This window comes from Puma concolor, chromosome B1 (assembly GCF_028749965.1).
Source record: "Puma concolor isolate L17-30 chromosome B1, mPumCon1.1.hap2, whole genome shotgun sequence".
Lineage (NCBI taxonomy): Eukaryota > Metazoa > Chordata > Mammalia > Carnivora > Felidae > Puma > Puma concolor.
This window is the reverse complement of record NC_141670.1, coordinates 160,107,253-160,127,705: the sequence shown is the minus strand read 5'-3', so window position 1 is coordinate 160,127,705 and position 20,453 is coordinate 160,107,253.

Here is a 20,453-nt window from a genome sequence, read left to right as displayed (position 1 = left end):
AGTTTTTTGGGTAAAGTCACACACAGAAAGAGCACTCAACTGTTTCATAAAGAGAAATTAAGACACAAAGAGAAGGTTTGTGATAGTGAGTAATGGTAGATATGGAATGATCCATTTATTTACCCAAGGCAAATAATCTCTAAGATTTAAACTATTTTTTTCCATATGATTTTACTCAGAATTTTACCCTAATGTAATACATTACATTCTTCTAGGCTATACATATTCTCCAACAAACACATTTTTGCTACTATAATTTCCTCCACGTTAAAATTTTAGATTGAGTTAAAATTATAATTAAAGTTATAATTATTATCAATATACTATTGGCATTCCTACATATAGAGCTAATTTAAACAAGCAATTATTATGAATTAAATTATTAATTTGGAATGTATTTTTTAATTAGATGGATTGGTTTTCCTTCAATTAGTTCATATATTATACTAGAATGATAAAAATTTCACTATTATTTATTTTATCATATTTTGTTTTTATGGATGTGAGTCCTGAGAAGCCTTGTCTATATGATAAAAGTAGTTGGAATTAGAAGGAATCTGGTTACAGCAATGTAACTCAATTATTTTGGTCACCATATCAATTATATGACAAAAATCACATAGCGTTCTATCATTAAATGTTATTTTTAATGATTTATTAGCTGACAATTTGATCTTCTCCTTCAATTTTCTTGAAAGCAAAGAGTTGGAAACCTCCTGCTTTGCAGAGTGATTTGTTACTCACTCATTGGAGCCATTCACTCTCTTGCTACTGATGCCAATATTTCATGTTGCAATTTTTTTTTGGCATCCTGAGGGTTCTACACCCCTCAGCAAAGCACCCTGTTAATATTAGGGAATGTGTGAAAAATATGTCTTCCTTTTAGAATGTGGTTTATGAATGTGAGATAGGAAAAGACAAAATCAGATGTTTTCTCTGGAGATTTAGTTTTGGAGGAGTGTAAAGGCAGAGTGGGTATTTCAAAATCAATGCCTTTGACTTTGTGTGCCTGAGTGTCTCTTAGAAAATGATTACACGTACCCAGTGAAACACTTACCCTGTATTGAAGATGGGGGGGTGGGGGGGAGCTTGTTCATGAAGTATCCATGGCATCTAAGACACTGTCACTGTTCAATTTCAGAAAAAAAATGTGCATTGGAAATAATGAATACAAAACTCTGTGAGTTTGGTGTTATGATAAGTCTTATACAATCAAAGAGAAAATTAAATCGAAGTAGAGAATTCATCATATTTATTACTTTAGATTGTCTGCTCTGAAGTGTTTTGCCATTTTTGTAAACTCATTTGATTGATTATAAGTGATGGGTTCCCCTGGGACCTCAGGAACATGACTTATGTGTCCCAGAGGCTATGCACATGGATTCAACCTCCAGTTGTTTAGAATAATTAAGATTGCTAAAGAAAATTTTAAATTATAAGACCGTGGTTATTCTTATATATACCAGTCTACTTAGTATGAAGTTATACAAAGTAACTATATACATAGAAATGTACTTTTTTTTCACATATATTTTTCAGGTGTACATACACTAGCGTCATAAAAAACATTATTTTCTGTTTTATCAAACATCATGAATATCCATATTATAGTTCACATGTATACGATCATTGATGATTTTATAACTCCTAATAGCTTTATATAATATGGAAATGTTATATAAATATATATCAGGAAGTTTTATATGAGCTATTCTCTCTTGTATGTTGTCTAATATTACCATCTACTTTTGGAAGATAAAATTCTGAAAGGTGTCAAACAACCTTCTTAATATGAGGTTGCTTTGCAGTGATGGTAATTATGAATACTGCTTCTTCATGTTTCTTTCAAAAATACATTTGAAGAAATATAAACTAAACCATGAATCAACAGTTGACTTCTAGTCTTCATCTAGAATTACTTTTCTTCCTGCTAGATATAGAGCATGGATATAGGATTAAATGCAGATTAAATTCAGCTAAATAAATACATAGTTAAGATACATCATCTTTTTTTTTCATATTTTAATGCAATGTTTTCATACTGAAAGGCAAACTAGTGGTTTATGCAATATCTCAGAAATTAGTGAAATGGGAGGCGAGAATGAAGTAACAAATGCTTTTAATAGTGATTTTTATTTCTGGTTAATGTTACTGTGTGTGTATTCAACATGTTAATAAATAGTAACTATAGCTCTAAGCGGCCAAAGTCATAGTAGGTATTCTAAAGAATAACACATTTCAGAGGAGGATAACAAAAAGATAATTTCCTTGATATAGATTACAAAGTAAAAAAGAAATCTCTTAATCCATACTTTATCACTCTATTTATTAGACTGTGAACTTCTTAAGATCCAAAATGATGAATTTTGAATGAGGAATTTTATTCCACACATATGCTCAGCAGGTGGTTTTCGAGTGGATATATAGTGAATAGTGTTACTGATTTCTTTATGTTATATAATACTGTGAAATATGATTTTAATCAACTACATATTGATTTTGTTAATTTTTATTCAGTTTAATTTGGTACTCCTCACAAAGTTAGATGTATATTTAGAAAACAAATATGATTTAAGTATTTCATTTGGGGGCTTATATCAACTCAGATATACATGTAAACCATCAGATGCCAATAAAGTAAGCACATAATAGAAACCTATCCAGACTTCAGGATAGTGGCTTTCTCTGTGACCTCACTTCTCTAACGGGTCCAAGATGAGTTGTTGCTTTTCAGTTTGTCCAGCTTCTTCCTGTAAGAATGAGAGAGACAATGTCCAAGGTCTTTACTCTTCTGAACTGAAACCAGAGCCTTTATGTAATATTTTATGTAAGTAGCAACACGAACAAGAAAAAAAAATGAGTAATGATGACCTGATGGGGCATTATGATGAAAAAGGGGTGATTCTACTATATAATTATAACAGCTTTTCATTATAGTTAGTAGAACTATATTATTACTATAATAATAACTAGTATTATTTTCCTCTTTCTACTTTTCTATTGTTTCTGAAGTAGGCTCTACACCCAACATGGGGCTTGAACTCATGTCCCCAAGATCAAGACTCACATACTCTACTGACTGAGTCCGCCAGGAGCCCCTCTTCTGTTCTTTCTTAGTTTTCTATGACAAACATGTAGTTAATTTGTAATAAATTTCATATAGAACGTTAGGTATGTGCTCCCTCAATTTCAAAATTATATAAAGGCTTTTATCAAGTCTTCCCTGGATTTCTTCTGTCTTGTCTAGATTTGGGACAGTAATTGGAGAGAGGGCATGATGGGACTCCTAAAAAACTCATTTCTAGTATTGCTTTTACTCTTAAATGCTGGATGAATGTAGCATATTTTGTTTTCAAAATCAGATTTTATTAACAGTTTATAAACTTTACTTAACTCTTGTTGGAATTAAAGACCATCCAAATAACTATGAAAAGGTGAATTATATTCATTAATTTAATAAATATTTATTTTTAAAATATTTATTTATTTTGAGAGAGACAGAGAGAGCAAGAGCGGCGAATGGGCAGAGAGAGAGGGAGACAAAGAATCTCAAGCAGGCTCTAGGTTGTCGGCACAGAGCCCAATGTGGGGCTTGAACTCAGGAACTGGGAGATCATGACCTGAGCCAAAACCAAGAGTCCGATGCTTAACTTACTGAGCCACCCAGGGACCCCAATAAATATTTAAATTAGTCTGCTTTCTCCAAAGCATTGCATCAGCATTGCCACACAAGCAAACAGACCTAAACTCTCCTTTTGTGTGGAGTAGTTCTACACTTATTCTCCATTGTGAGCAGACTCTCAGTTGAATAATCAGAGGCATTAAACCAAAAATGTGGACAGTGAAATGTTTGGAAATTTTCAGTAGTCTTTAGAACACTAGGGAAGAAAATCAATACACCTCTCATGGATTATCTGGTTTTAAGCAACTTGGTTTCTTAGTGCTCCTGCCAGGATTAATTATGAGCAAACTGTTCCTGTACATAGTTAAATAAATTGAGTTGCTGTATGAAGTAATTTGATATAAGGCCACTGATTTCAGTGTACTACCTATCAAAACCAATGATTTTGGGATAAGAATAATTATCATTGAGCCCCCATTTTTGCTTGTAGACTTTATATAAAAATAAAAATGCAAAATGATGAGAAGGAAATGAGAATATTGGCTTGGAGAGGTTTTTCCATGAATAAGGCAGTGTATGTTTTTACTCTCAAACAGTTTATTCAATGAAACGCTGCATAGTGGTAGTTTTGGATAGCTCCTATTATTTTCAGGTATAAAGTAACACATAATTGACAGAAATAGGCCATTATTTTTTTCCAAAAATTCATGTCAACATGGTTAAATATGCAAGCACACACTTTCAAAAATTAAACCTAAAATTTTTAGATACAATCATTGTTCTATTAATGTCATCATGCGATTAGACTCACATATACTTCTGCCCCGGTACCACTGTTCTCTTCTCCACATCAAGTTCTAATGTCTGGAGCTGACTGAATATTATTCATAATTACTCTGTCAAATCTGCCATACTTCACCCAGATAGATGATAGCTCCTAAAAAAAGGAAGATCACCAATGCAGAAAGAACTCAAAAGCACTTCAATAATTTGCCATTATTGGGGTGTATGATGTTTCAGAAAATCAATAATTTTCTAATTATGAAAAATTGGCTTGTTTTCACTGAAAAGGCCACCTCAAATACTTTTTTGGTGGGGAACAGGGCAAGAGTACAAATGGAGGCCCCAAATTGCTAAATAAAATATGTTCTGTCCTTTATCCCGACAGGAAACTTCTATAATAACAGCACTGAAGAATGTGTATAATTTATGTTTTTATATGATGTATAGGACTTACATAGGATTTACACATATATGGATATATAACATAATATGATATGTTGTATTATATATTGTCCATTTTTACATTTATACATAAATGTTCATTTATATTTATGTATGAATTTATTTATATAAAAAGTATACTTATATATGTTATAGTTATACATTTATATATTTATATAAAGAGGGAATGTATTTAGGCCTTGACTCAATGGTTGAGGGGGTCACTCAGGAAACTGGGAATTAGCCCACTTTGTCATATAATAGCTTAGTATTAGTGGACGCTGCAATCTCATTAAGAGTGAACTGTCTGGAAAAATGTTTGCAGGCATTTTTGAAGGAAAGGTGAAGTGGTATACTGATTTGCAGTCTTATCATCCTGTGGAAGAATACACTGAAATAAACAGTTGTCCTGTGTTGATACAGCTGGCCATTGTTGTCATTACAACACACTCTAATTTAATCATATCAGTTGCTATCACATGCATCATGATAATTACCATCTTGTGAAGAAGTGTCTAGATCTATGTATTCTTTATTAAATTCTTCTTTCAACATTTTTACTGCTGGATTTTATAGGAAAAATGTTTCGAAAATAAAACTATTGTAGAAAGAAATTTTGTAATTATTTGTACATGAATCTTTTTCTTCATAGCCATGAAAATGTTTTATTTACTTGCAGTGTTTTGTATTACTGGAATGTCACTTTTGTTGCATATTCCCTATGGAGATTTTTTTAAGTATGAGGAATTTAAAAACATTATGTATTTTAATTTTCTTAGAGTTAGGATGGTTTGAATTTTTATAAGCTACTGCTAACAATTGCCATAGAAAGCAATAGTTCATACTAAGTAGCTACAGAGAAAATTCAACATTAATATAATTTTTTGATCAAACACCACAATTAGGATTAACTCTTTGTTTGTACACTTTCTTTCTCCACTCTCACTCTTAACATTTCTCTGCATTTTATATCTTTTCTGAATTTAATCTCTTACTTTCACAGATATTAGGCAGGATTATCATAATTCTTCTAAGAATGATTACTATGTAAAATTTGATATGTTTCATCAAGTTGTCTCACTTTTTGAAAAAAGCTTGTTTATTTATTTTGAGAAAGAAAGAGGGAGAGAGAGAGAATCCCAATGTGGGGCTTGAACTTACTAACTATGAGATCACAACCTGAGCTGATCTCAAGAGTCGGATGCTTAAATGACTGAGCCGCCCAGGAGACCCACGTTGTCTCAGTCAGGTACACAGATAAAAAATTGAAGGAAAAATTATAAACAATCTGAATTGTTACAAAAAAAATGTCATTATTTCTAAACACAGATGAAATATTAAAAAACATCATGAATTTTTGGCCACAATTTTGCTTCTACACCTTTCTTGTTTTCTTTATCAACCATAGTGGAAACATCATAATAAGCTTAACCTCAACAAATATTTGTAGTAATTTCAAAAATTAAGTTTTCGTGTTTCAGTTCTTAGCTTAAGTCAAACCTACATTAACATTTTTTTAATGTTTATTTAATTTTGAGAGAGCGAGAGAGACACAGACTGTGAGCAAAGTGGCGTCAGAAAGAGAGAGAGAGACACAGAATCTGCAGCAGGCTCCAGGCTCTCAGCTGTCAGCACAGAGCCCAATGTGGGGCTTGAACCCATGAACTGTGACATCATGACCTGAGCTCAGGTCAGTTGTTTAACCACTGAGCTACCCAGGTACGCCAAACCTACATTTTTTTGACATTGGGGTTTTGACACCGGGTTTTCTTTTTATTCCTTTTAAAAGTTTATTTATTTATTTTGAGAGAGAGAAAGAACACTCAAGTGGGAAAGAGGCAGAGAGAGAGAGAGAGAGAGAGAGAGAATTCCAAGCAAGTTCTGCACAATCATTAGGCGGTAGGACTCAGGGCTCAAATCCATGACTGTGAGATCATTACCTGAGCCAAAACCAGGAGCTAGACGCTTAACCAATTTAGCCACCCACGCGCCCCTTGTTTTCTAATAGTTCAACAATGTGCAAAATAAACATTAGTCGTTCAATAATATTTTTATCACTGATACCACATAATTGAAGTAAATAATATTACATTTACAATTTTATGTATAACTTTTCTCAGTATATTACCTGATAAATTAATAGTTGTATGTTTGCTTTTTCAGGTTAAATAACTATTTGTTTCATTATTATTGTATCCATCCTACACATTCAGCCATTCCAGCACTTTATTCCAAAATAACTTTTATCAAATCTACCCCTTTTATTGCTTTCTATAAATATATTGCCTCCAGTAACACTAAAATGTAAATATAAAAAGAAAGAATATTATTTTTTTAAGTCCATCATGATTATAATCTTTCCTAGTGTCATCTTGTTTTTGTTGAATTCTGTGAGTTGTTTGGAGTTTATATCACTATTTTTTTCAGTCATAAAATTGCATATGCTTATTTGTGTGCAAGCAACATTTCATGATTGACAATTAAATCTTCCTTTTACAAAGAATCTGTAATGGCAGAAATTTTATCTGACCTGTTTGAGAACTTAATGAGAATAATTTTCTTGCTAATTTTCATTGTTTTGGTCAGTAATTATACCGTAATTAAATCATGTATTTGTAATATCCTCATGGCAAATTTTATGTGAGTGATGTTGGATAGAAATCTGCTCACCTTTATTGTCTCCATTTTTAAAAAATTTAAGCAGACTGCTTTTTTGAAGATTCACTCTCACATTTTAGATTTTTATTCAATGGAATTACTCTTCTATATTTCTAACATGATTTTGACTTATACTCTTACTAATAATCTAAATAATGTGAAGAATAAAAATTAATTTCATTCAGTGTATAATACGTAAATATGTATTCATCAGAAATAAAGTTAGTATAAAATTAAAAAGTAAAACATTTTATACATTTACAAAGGAAATTTCTTTTCTAATATATTAAAAGTATCTAAGACATTCAAATCCATTCAAATTATAATTCAATATTAACATTTAAAATTAAATTTATTTAAATAAATCTGAAAATTATAATTCATTTAATTTTTAAAATTAAACTAAAACGTATAATCTGCATAAAAAGAGAACTATTAGTTAAATCTAACAATAAATGACACATTGTGAATTAAGGAAATGGTATCATGCTTCCTATGTGTTTTATCTGGCCTTATACAAATTTAAAAGGAATATCAATACATCAACTACTTTTTAGAAAATGTTTCTCGGTTGCTAATTCATCTAATGCCAGTGGTATGTTTATCCATAAGTACCACTGGAATTACAAACTGGAAAAAGAGAGGCAAGAAAATAAACACAGCACCACTGAGAAACTATTCTTTCCTATGCAAAAATCCATTGTGTGAACAACTAAGAGACAAGATTTGATAATTAATTTTCTACATGCAAGTGCTTCTGCTGATAACTCTTCACTGCCCTTCGGAGCAGTTCCATGCCCTACAGTGGCAGTGGTTCAGCCCTCAATCCTTTACTCAGATGCTTTTGGTCATGGGATTTGTTGAAGAAAAAGAAACCAGCCTCCCCTTGGGGTTTTAACAAGGTTTACCATGAGATTGAGTATCTAGGGTTGGTTGGGGTAAACAGTGTTGGTGTTGAAAGACAGATCTTAAGTGACAGAAAGTGACATTGGTTCTATAAATGGTTTTGCAGTAACACATGTGGGGACTTGTAAAATATGGGGCCCAGAGCAAGCATCCTCTTGCTGAATTTAAGAGTTCCATGGTACTAAAACTGCATTTAGTTTTCAGTGATACTCATTTTATGGAAAAACATTTCAGAATATTTATAATTTCTGGTTAAGACATTTTCAGTTCTTTGTGGATGGAGTCAGACTAAGTAAATCAGATAAAATAAATACATATATTTGTTTTCTTAGAATAAATACAATAAAATGAGATATATTAGGAGTAGAGAGTCACTGTGCTGTAATAGAGAAAATGTTTTTTTCTGAGTTAAATTCTGGTTCTATTATCTCAGAACAGTTCTGTACTTTTCCCTCCAACTAGATGGGCAGGGCTAAGTCTATCTTCAGTGTGTGCCTTGGGTCTCTCTCCTCTGCTTTCCTTCCCTCCTCCTTCTTCCAACTTGCCTGGACTCCTTGGATTTGGGACCTCTTCTTTTCTTCTCCACCGGGGATCCTTTACTTCACCTTGGCTATTGGTTCAAGTTTTTAGACAGTGGGTTTAATCTATATTTTTCTTCCAGGAACTTAGAGTATAGGTGGGAGTGATGGGAAAGCAACCTTTTGATACAGCTCCAGAGTAAAACAAATCCTGTTTTTTTTTCTGTTTCTGTTTTCTGAGTAATAAAAATTAGTTGCATTAATATCCTTAAAGAGTCTTTAATCCCTCTGTGATATCAAACGCAGGACTCAAACTCACGAACCATGAGATCATAACCTGAGCTGAAGTTGGACGCTCAACTGACTGAGCCAGCCGGGAGCCCCACCTTACATAGTTTTAAATAGTATTGTTTCTCCATGCAGGCTTTAGGGAAATAATTATATTAATTTACTGTTATATTTGTTTTATAGAATTTTTAATTTTATAAATTTCTTCCTTCAAAACCAGCTAGAAAGGAGTTAACATTTTAAATGTTTACATAGTATGAATTTAGATGTAGCATTTCTAGTATAAATAGGTAGGTTAGAAAACTGAATAATCACTCCTTATATGGCATTCTGCTGCTGAATTTCAGTGTGTCTTTGTGTGTGTGTGCAAGAGGCATGGGCACATGGAAAAATAGAATAGTGAGTGAATATGAGTTTCCTTAATAATTTGATAAACTGCATGTTAACATAATAAAAAATGGATTGATTTGGACATTTGGTTTGTTGAACATAATCATCTACATAACACACTGAATGACAACATGTTTGATTCGGTAATGATATATTTATAAACTGTTCCATAAGTGATTGGCAAATAAGATAACTACTATTGAAGAGAACTACAACGATGTATTCAATTTATCATATTTGAATTGTCCAGATCCATTTAATTTGTGAATTAGCAGTAATAACAACAGCAAAAATATTTTAACATATTTTTGTGATAGGTCATTTTATTTTTTTCCATGTCCTAAGAAAAAAAAACAGAACTATTTTGTTTACCTTCCAGCAGAATATGAGAAGCCAGATACTAAGTGTATCAGGAGATAGGACACTAAAAGCAATGTAGGTTGAAAATCATATTCTTTCAAAATAACCCCATATGAATCAACCTATGCAGACATCTTCTCTGTACATCATCAAGCTTGTTAAGTTATACAGGGTCATTTTTGGCATTTCTTTGATGGATAGAAATTATCGCTGTTTTCATCTTATTTAATAACACAATGACATTGTCAATATATTTACTGTAGACAAAAATTAATGACTCTGATGTGTAAGTTCTTTATATTATCACATCATTTAAACTTCACTGCAATTATTCCTGTAAAATCATTGTTATTAGACCTAATTTTAATGATGAATCACAAAGTACTCAGAGAGCTTATGTGACTTTACTCCTAGGTAGTCATCACAGGATTTAGAATACAATGTTGGACTCTAACACATGTTCTTTCCCCACTATATTATACTGAATATCTGGTAGATAGAACGAAGACCAACAACTTAAAAGTCTAAGAAGAATTTATTTTTCTGTTACTCTGAAAGAAAGGAATGTATTTTTTATCATGTGGTCTTGAATATATTTCTATCTTTTTCATGAATATTGGGAGATAGTATTTTTCATAAATATGTACAATAGTGTCTCCCATTCAACATGCTCTTTTCCAACGTGGTGACACTTCTCCCATTGAGAGACGGGGGCTAGGTTTCCCCCCTTTGAGGTAAGGAAGGGTTGTGACTCTGGCAGAAATGATGCTATGTTGCTTCTTCATCCAAGTTCAAAAAGACAATTCATGGTTTTCATGGGACCTTACTCTTGCAACCTGGCCACCATTCTCTCAGAAAACCCAAGCACTCCAAGGAGAGTAACCAGGGCCCACAACACCATCTGAATTCCCAGAGCTGAAAGCCCAGCACCAACTTGCCAGCCGTGTGAGTGAGCCATCTTGGATGTGCATCCCCCAGCCCTTGTGCCAGCTGACACCACATAGTACAGACTGTGAGCCCTGTTGAGCCCTGTCCAAATTGAATATTTGGGATCAGAACAAATTATTGTTGTTGTTTCAGACACTAAGCTTTTGGGTGGTTTGTTATACAGCAACAGATAACTCAAACAGTAACCTAAGATACAATTTTCTCCAAGGACTGTTTTAAATTCTATATATTTAAGGTAAAACAACACAATGATTTAATAGATATTTTAAGGGCTTTTATTGCTCACACTCATAACTTCTCACCTAAGATGTGACCATTTTTTGTCTAAACTATTGTAAAATAAAATATACACTAACAATGGATAATTACCTCATTAACTCGTTAAAAGCTTTTTTCATATTGACAGAGAATGCATTTTAAAAGACAGCATTTTCATCAAAGAAATATTTTTAAACCTCTGATTTGGCAGGAAAAATCAAAGCTTAAAAGCATTGGTTGCATTCATGAAGTGCTTTTCTTATTAATTGTTGGAGAATGCCAAAGTCCCTTGTGGAACACATGGCAAAACAAGCTGATTAAGAGGCTTAGTATTATTTTTAAATTACTTAATTGCCATTTAATGAAATAGGGAGCTCTGACTTCCACGCTACCTAATAAAATGGTTACTCTGCAAGGAATGAATTGCTGGTTGCACTGACCTTGCAGAGCAAGCTGGGTTTAAAGAAGCCACATAATACATTTCTACAATGATGGTGTGGGGACTGAAAGCCAGATTACTGGAAATGTGCGTGTTAGCATTTATATCTCTTTTATAATTGCTGAAATAATGGCCAACATACATTAAGAAATGTCTGGGTATTCCACTGGGTGCCCTGATTGCAGTGAAACCACATATATGAATACCTCTTAATTGCCAAAGTAATTTCTAAGGAACTAAAAACACAGTTCATTTGCTTTTCCACCCTGCCCTTGGGAACCTGCAATTTTGCTTCATTACAACCACTCAACCTTTAGCCCTCATCCACTTCAAAATGGTTTGCAGTGTTTTATATATAATAAAACAGCATCCATATGTAGGCATGCACAAATCTGTTATTTTTGTTAGCATACTGTTTCCAAGTTTGGAATTAGCTATGTTTGAAGCCAAGAATTTAGCCATATCAATGCATATTTATTATATGTGCTTATTTTAAATATATATTTATATATATATATATATATATATATATATATATATATATATATATCCTCCCACTTAGTGAATATATCTTTTTTTAGCAGATCTTCAAGAGCAAATGTATATTTGAAAAGGGAAACTGGGCTACTTTTTGTTTTATTTACTGCAGCATCTGATCAAACTAACTAGCTGGATAAAGACAGAATTTCAGGAGCTCACATTGTGTATCAGATTTCCAATCACTAGTATAAAACACTAATTCCCATGGTAAATTTACCATGAGGTTAAAAAAATAAATCTATGTATCTATATTCATATATGTGTGTGTGTGTATATATATGTATATATATGTGTGTATATATATGTATGTATATATACACACACACACATGCCATATCATAATATATATCTTACATTTATATATCTTATGTATATCTAAAATGTATATTATATATACATCTATATATCTTCTGTTTCTGATGAGATTTTTCAAAATTTTTTTCTTCAAGTTCATCTTATATTTTCTTTCTTTCTCTCTTTCTTTCTTTCTTTCTTTCTTTCTTTCTTTCTTTCTTTCTTTTTTTCTTTCTTTCTTTCTTCTTTCTTTCTTTGTTTCTTCTTTCTTTGTTTCTTTTTTCTTTCTTTCTCTTTCTTTTCTTTGCTTCCTTTCCTTCTTCCTTCCTTCCTTCCTTCCTTCCTTCCTTCCTTCCTTCCTTCCTTCCTTCCTCTCATATGTGGAACTTGAGAAACTTAACAGAAGACCATGGGGTAAGAGAAGGGGAAAAAATAGTTACAGAGTGGGAGGGAGGCAAACCATAAGAGTGTCTTAGATACAGAGAACAAACTTAGGGTTGATGGGGAGAGAGAGAGAGAGGGGGTAAAATGGGTGATGGGCATTGAGGAGGGCACTTGTTGGGATGAGCACAGGGTATTGTATGTAAGCAATGAATCACGGGAATCTACCCCCGAAATCAGGAGCACACTGTATACACTGTATGCTAGACAATTTGACAATAAACTATATTTGAAAAAAAGAAAAAATAAAAATTTTAAATTAAATGGAAAGAAGAAAGAAAGAAAGAAAGAAAGAAAGAAAGAAAGAAAGAAAGAAAGAAAGAAAGAAAAAGAAAAGAAGAAAGAAAAGGATCTGGGAAAGACTACAGACCTGCTAGGACAGACATTTTCTTTCTACTAAAGACTGATCGTAACTACTAAATAATAACTACTAAAGGCTGATCATAATAACTGGTGGCCATCTTTGTTTCAACAGGAGGAGAGTGTGATGAAGAATGAAGATAGAATAAGAGACAGATGAAAATAGATTTTTGATACTTTAGTAAAGTATATGGATCCAACATGATTTAGGTTGTGGACCACTCAGTTACTTAAGGCAACACCTGTCCCCTTCCTGCCCCTTATTCCCCAGAATCTTTTTTGTTGTTGTTTGCTCAAGTTCACTTGGGTTTCTCTTACTTGCAACTCAAAACATTCTGACTATAATCCTCTTGACTTTTTTTCTCTGTTTTTACATTTCTTCCCTTTAGATCTCTCTGTTTGTTGTCTACTGCACCCCCATCCAATATTCTATCAAATTTAATTCAGTTTACTTTTTCTCATTTTTTCCCATCTTATGTGGCATTATATTCTCTATTTCCTTTAGTACTGTTTCCATTACTCTGCTACCATTTTTTTTTTTTTTTGGTTGTATCCATTCTTTAGCCAGATCTAATAAAAATAGATTCCTCTCTGAAATATCTTCCACAACTTATGGTCAGGTCAAACAACTTTAGTAAACTTTATATGTTTAGACAAATTCCAACCACAAAATAGAGAAACTCTATGCTTTTTTTACATTAGTCAAGGACAACAATAGTCACCATTTTCCATCTCTTATATTTTGCTTCTGTACTATCACCATTTGCTTTTAAGAACTAGTCCACTTCAGAAGTAATAAAGTCCAGAATCCTTTGGAACCAGAAAATTATTCTGAAATATATATGCAAATTAAGGGACATTAGAGGTATATTAGACTTATACTAACAATGAATAGTAACACATAATAAACAAAAAATAATACAATGTACCTATGTATTATGTGAAATATAGAGGACCTAGAGAAACAATATATAATATATGGTGTTTCTTACAATTGATAGCTTCTGTTCACATCAAAAACTACTTTGAAGAAAGTTTCTTTCAAAATGTCATTGCAATGAACTATATTTATAAAACCAAAGTAAGTGTAAAATAAAGAATGACATGTAAATGACGATAGGGAGGTTACCATCATGTTTAAATAACAACCAAGTTCAAAATCCTTCAAATAGGAATTGACCTTACCTGTCTCTTGATCAAGATTACCACTTTTTCATCCAAAACATTCATTTAAATTCAAAGAGTTCTTATAAATAAATGTGTAATTATAGCTGATAGTGACAAGTTTCACAGATCATCTGGCTAACATCAAAAATCCAGATATTTTTGAGGGTTATCCAACTGTAAACAGTCAAGAAGTTCAATTCAATAAACATTTTAATGTACCTTCTTATACTGTGGGAACTAAAATGTTGATAAGATATGTTCTTAGTGCTTTAAGGTAGAGTCTACTGTAGGAGAAGTTTCAAGCACATTACCCTATGATAAGTATTCTAACGGGCCTAGCAAAAATTACTCTGAGAAGACAAGACTAAGTTATATCTCATTATTTCTGAGGGAGTTAACAAAAAATACCATACAATGAAAGTATTTGGATAAGAGTAAAAGGATATCCTAAATACTGGGTGGAGGTGGGGAAACTATTTCATACAGAGGGTTAACAATGTTACAAAGAAATGGAAATCTAAGAGCATATTGACAAAGACTCTTCCTTGACCAAACTTTAATCAGTTTCCTCTGAACTCTCTTTCCTATTAGGCCTGAACCCTAGTCCTTGTACCAGTCTTTGGCCTGCTCAGCTGAGTTTTAGCAAGTCTTCCCACTGTTAATATCTAACCACCCTTGGTGATTTGATATATAAATTCTTGCCTGCCTTTAGCAAGAAGTGTGTTAGGACAGTTTAGCAAGAATCACCCTATATCTCTTCTTAGTAATTTTCAATCCATTAACCACTTACTCTGTTCATTGGTTCTAAATCCCCAGCTGCATTTCTGTATTTGGAGTTGTAAGCAATCAACTCTCCCCTACTGCAAAATCCCTATTGCAATTGTCTTGCATAAAGTCCCTTGCCATTTTAATACGTGTCAGAATATATTTTAATACTATGACACCTCTAAGATATTTAATCAGTATGACTGAAAAATTGTGGGAGATCAACATTATCCCTATGCTTAAGAAGCTTACAATGTATTTTAGGAGATAAATATTAAGTATAATGCAAACAGATACAATAAATTATAAAATAAAGTTATGTATATATATGTTTAGTCTCTGAGAAACCATTTAATTCTAATTTGGTAGGAATTGGGAAGGCTTCAAGGAGAGAGAAATAAAGAAAAGAATGCAGTGAAAGTGGGGAAATGCATTCCAGTCAGAGGAAAATGAGTATTTTAAACCATTAAACCTTAAAAGTATAAAGGCTAATGGGAAACCAAATGGCATCTGTGCACAGTGGATGAAGTAAGTTTTGAATTTAGACTATTTAAATTTGTTTGAAGAATTTGTTCAAAGATGACAGATTGGATACAAGTGTTTTCTTTCATTCCCTGCCAAAGTCTCATATAAAAGACATAAATGACATGAAATGGAACACCTCCATAGGACAAAGAGAATGAATGAAGAGATAATAGTGAAATATTTTGAAAAAGGAAAATGGATAAGTGATGATTAACTTCACAAATACCAAACCAAACAGACAAGCAAACTTGATCCTAAAGGAACAATGAAAAAAAAGAAGACTTCGAAAATTCCAAAACACTCAGGAAATGGTAGCACTGAATACTGCTTGATGTAGGTGCTTTCCAGAATAAAATTCAATGACCTTTAAAGAGAGACAGAAGAGTCAAACTCCGCACAACATATCCACAAAGTCCAGCATAATTTAGGTACATATATATGACATGAAATAAATAACTATAAATATTTATTCAGAAAAATTAGTCTAAAATCAATTTTAAAAATAAGAGGAATTGTTAATAGAAATAGAACCCATAATAACTGAGATGTCAGCGTTAGCAGAAAAGATTTTAAAACTCTAACATAAATAGGTACAAGGTAATAAAGGAAAAGATGCACATGATGAGTAAAATGATGGGAAATCAAGTCTGTTCAAATGTCTGGAATGGAAATAGAAATTCCAGGATATAATAGTGCAATATCTAGAATGAACAAATGAATGGGATTACCAGAAGGCTAGCAGCTGCAAAGTAGATAAATAAATAAACAAAGAAACACACAACAGAAATGACCCAACTCTGGGGCACCTGGGTGGCGCAGTCGGTTGAGCTTCCGACTTCAGCCAGGTCACGATCTCGCGGTCCTTGAGTTTGAGCCCCGCCTCGGGCTCTGGGCTGATGGCTCAGAGCCTGGAGCCTGTTTCCGATTCTGTGTCTCCCTCTCTCTCTGCCCCTCCCCCGTTCATGCTCTGTCTCTCTCTGTCCCAAAAATAAATAAACGTTGAAAAAAAAAAAAAAAAAAAAAGAAATGACCCAACTTGTATTTAAAAAGGGACAAACAAATAATTGAGAGACTATTAAGAGAGCTCAATATTATGTGAGACAATATTAAGAAGTCTGATGTAAATAAGTTGGAATCCATGAAAGTGAAGAAAGAGTGAATGATTCAGAAAAAAAACACAGTATTTGAACAAATAATAGTGAAAATTCCCAATATTTTACAAAGTATCCAAATCCAACAAACCTAAACACACTCAAGTGGAACAAATTTAAAGAAGACAGTCACATCATAGCCAAACACTGAAGATAACACAAATCTTAAAAACATCCAGAGAAATATGATACACATTTAGTTATCAAGGATATCCATATGAAACCATGCTGATGTATAATCACACATGAGAATAGGTCAAATTAAAAAGAAAAGAACATAAACACCAAGTGTATCTAAGGATGCAACTCTGTATTTCATCATTGATAGGATTAAACTCTTTTCTTTTTTTTAATTTTTATTATTTAAAAAAAAATTTTTTAATGTTTTTATTTATTTTTGAGACAGAGAGAGACAGAGCATGAACGGGGGAGGGTCAGAGAGAGAGGGAGACACAGAATCGGAAGCAGGCTCCAGGCTCTGAGCCATGAGCCCAGAGCCTGATGCGGGGCTCGAACTCACAGATCGCGAGATCGTGACCTGAGCTGAAGTCGGACGCTTAACCGACTGAGCAACCCAGGCGCCCCTAAACTCTTATTTTCAATGTTTCACTTTGCTCTCTTACCAGCCCTTTTTGGGATCACTATCCAAATAAAGTATTTACACTTGAGTGTTTGATTCAGAGTTTGTTTTTATGGGAATACAGACCAAGACGATTTCAGGGATGCTACTGATGTTCTTGGACTATTATTACTGATCCCCTGCTCCCTTCCTCTTACTATTGTATTCTGAAAGTGTCTTAAATTGCTTGCAAAGAACTTGTCTCTCACTGTTTGCATCTAAGGAATCTGGCCTCAGACAATCTTTTCTATCTTTTCTCTAGTAGACCATTATTTCCACTACTTAACATGCCTATTTTTTGAATGTTTTATTTTTTTTATTAAATTTTTTTTAACATTTATTTATTTTTGAGACAGAGACAGAGCATGAACAGGGGAGGGGCAGAGAGAGAGGGAGACACAGAATCTGAAACAGGCTCCAGGCTCTGAGCTGTCAGCACAGAGCCCCACGTGGGGCTCGAACTCATGGACCGTGAGATCATGACCTGAGCTGAAGTCGGATGCTTAACCGACCAAGCCACCCAGGCGCCCCTTGAGTGTTTTAAACAAAATATTCCCAGTTCTTTTATTTATTTCATAATATAAGGAAATACCTATCTATACAATGTTTTACTAGGATGATTACTTTTAGATTCTTTATTCTTTATCTTGATATATAGATTATTCTATGTTTCCTTTTGTGTTATTTTTGTGTAAGTCCTGGCTTAGTCTTTTTCTATTCAATATTCATTTTTTAACATGGGCAATTATGAATTAATTTAACAAAACTAAGATGACTATTGAAGAAAATGAAATGGGACAATAAACAATTGCAATCCATAATTTTAGAAAACTGTTTTCCTAAACCAGGTAGTTGTTTTAAAATTTTTTAAGGTGGCTTAACCTCAGGTTGTAAATAATCATCTGACTTACAGAGAGCTCTGTAGAAACAGGATTCTTTTTGTTCTTACCTGTGTTGGTGTCCACTATCACCACCTACAGAATTGATTTCTGCTTCTCCTTCTTCCTCCTCTATTCCTTACCTTTAAAAGAGTTATAGGTTTTTTTAAATTGAGATAAATATTTTTTAAGTAATTAAGTAAAAGAGTGCCTTTATTTCTCTTGACAAAAGAATACTTTAAATTATGTTTATTCATATATAAATGCCAAGCTTAGACTCCTATTAAGCAAACCATACTGTTCTCTGCTTTGCAGATTTCTTAGTTTTTTTTTATAATTTTATAAAGGATTCTTGTTTCTGGTCATTAGTTCATTATGATCATCTGCTCAAGTAAGATTCCTTGTTTGAAAAAAATAGAATAATTTTTAGTATTTCTCTTCTTTAAGATTTTTTTATTCATAAAAAATACTAGTGAGACAAGAGCTGTTAGGGCTAAGAAGCTACTTCACTAATTATGAAGTTATAGTTTAAAAGTTGCTAAGATGCTAAAGTTTTAAGAAATATGAGAATTTCAAGACTTGAATAATTAGAAAATTTTAAATGATTGCGAAAAAACTAATTTTCACCAACCCACTTAAGAGTACTCCATAGAAGTTTACTCAAATGGAAATTCAGATAAATTTATGACACAGATATAGCTTGAAGTGGTCTTATAATAATGACAATGGAACTATCATCTTTAAACTTTATTATACATGCATTAATAAAAAAGCAGTGATAGTTCCAAGGTCATGTATTTAATTCTAAATGCCATTTTTTTTTTCACAGCATACCTCTGTCTTCTTTATTTGAACCTAGAACCAAAGTGTTTAAGGAGACAGAGAAAGCATCTAGTCCAGCCTGTAAATATTATAGATGAAGAGTTGGGGTAGAAAGGCCAAGAGCCTTGTTCATTATCATATAATATGTCATATTCATGCCTAAACTTGGAATCTACATCCAAGATTGCATACACTGGCCTCATCTAGTTATAACAGAAAAAGGTTGATTTGGAGGCCTTGCTGTGTTCCTGTTTCAATCCCAGCCTGAAGGAACTGTGGCATTGATTTCTTTTTAATTAAAATATATACAGTATATTGATGTCATAAATAAAGTTTCTGAACATTTTATACACATGGCAGAGATTTCCTGACCTACTTTCAAATCAGTATTAAATGCTTACAGAAGTGTGATAATTTGTTTTTTGGGCAAAAAAACTGCTCATAAATTTAAATCTGTTATCTCTGTGGAATATCTCCATGACTTACACCTGAAAATCTTGACAGGAGGACATAATAAATAAGGCACCTTAGCTGCAGCTTGTAATTTATCAGATTTCAATCATCCTCTTCTCATTATGTTAACAGTAGAAGTATAATCATATTAAGAAAAAAATCTGTGGACTCAAAAATCTTGTTAAACATCCAGTTCTGGATTATGTGTTCAGATTCTGATATTAAGGGAGGTAAATTATATGCATGTGTCCTGACATCTGTTGTAAACATATTTGCCAAATTCCAAATTCTTTGCAAATAGACAATAAGGAAACCCCAAATTATATGAATAATTATGTATTTATATATGATCCTGAAGTTATGAAAGTAATTTTTTTTTTAAAAAAGTGTTCAAGTACTGAAGTATTTGAAAGGGATTCAAATATATGAGGTCCTTTAGAATGGCGTTTTTACTTGAAAGATTTCAGGCATGTGATATAGGCATGCTTATGGCATATTAAAAAAATCAATAACATAATCTGGTACTTTTTTTCTGAGAAGCAAGTTGATTTAAATACTAACAAAAACACTCACATTGGGAATACCCTTCCAACATTTCAGCTTTTTAAAATAAGCAGTTAAGGGAGGAGTTAAGATGGCGGAGAAGTAGGGGGACCCTGGGCATTCTTCCTCCCTCAACCACAGCTATATTGAGGTCAGATCACTTGGAACACCCAGGAAATCCATCTGTGGTGTGGCATGAGGATCTCCAAGGTTGGGGGGAGATAGCATGGAGAGTGTGAGGTGCACGGAAGTGAATTGGATGAGGGAAAAAATGGCAATACTGC